Here is a 616-nt window from a genome sequence, read left to right as displayed (position 1 = left end):
AGGAAGAGGATGAGATATGCCAAGAATGGTCCCAGTGGCAAGAAGACCTGACATGCCAAGAGCTGTCCCAGTGGGAAGGGGAGGGACACCAGGAACTGTCTCCTTTGGAAGAAGATGTGCAAGGCCACCTGCACATGTACCAATGGGAAGGAGACAAGAGACTCCCCCCAGAGTTGCCCCAAGTGGGAGACAACAAGGACAAGGAGCTATCACAAGGAAAAGACTACAATGTCCAGGAGCTACCCCAGTGGGAAAAAGACAGGAGTGACCAAAAGCTGCCCCAGTGGGAAGGAAGTGTCAGCAGCCAGGGGCTGCCCCAACAGGCAGAAGGTGTCAGTTGCAAGATCTGGGACAAACCCTTGTACCCAGAGAAGGATGAGGATGCCCAGGAGGGGCCCACCTCTCCCAGCAGCGTGGGCACCCAGGTGGCAGGAAAAGCAGGCCCTAGGCTGCCCAGCGCCTCTCCCGCCCCAGGGAGTCCCACAGAGGATGAGCTGGCAGCTGCTTCTGCTCCAGCTGGAGCTGCTGAGGAGGAGGAGCCTCCCGAGCCTCTGCCTGCCGAGGTGGAAAAGGCACCAGCTTCTCCTGGCCTCACGGAGGAGGTGCCCTCGGCAGC

Source organism: Corvus brachyrhynchos, unplaced genomic scaffold (genome assembly GCF_000691975.1).
Source record: "Corvus brachyrhynchos isolate BGI_N302 unplaced genomic scaffold, ASM69197v1 scaffold783, whole genome shotgun sequence".
In the NCBI taxonomy this organism is placed as follows: Eukaryota; Metazoa; Chordata; class Aves; order Passeriformes; family Corvidae; genus Corvus; species Corvus brachyrhynchos.
The sequence above is the reverse complement of the archived record's forward strand: the minus strand, read 5'-3'. Positions refer to the sequence as shown.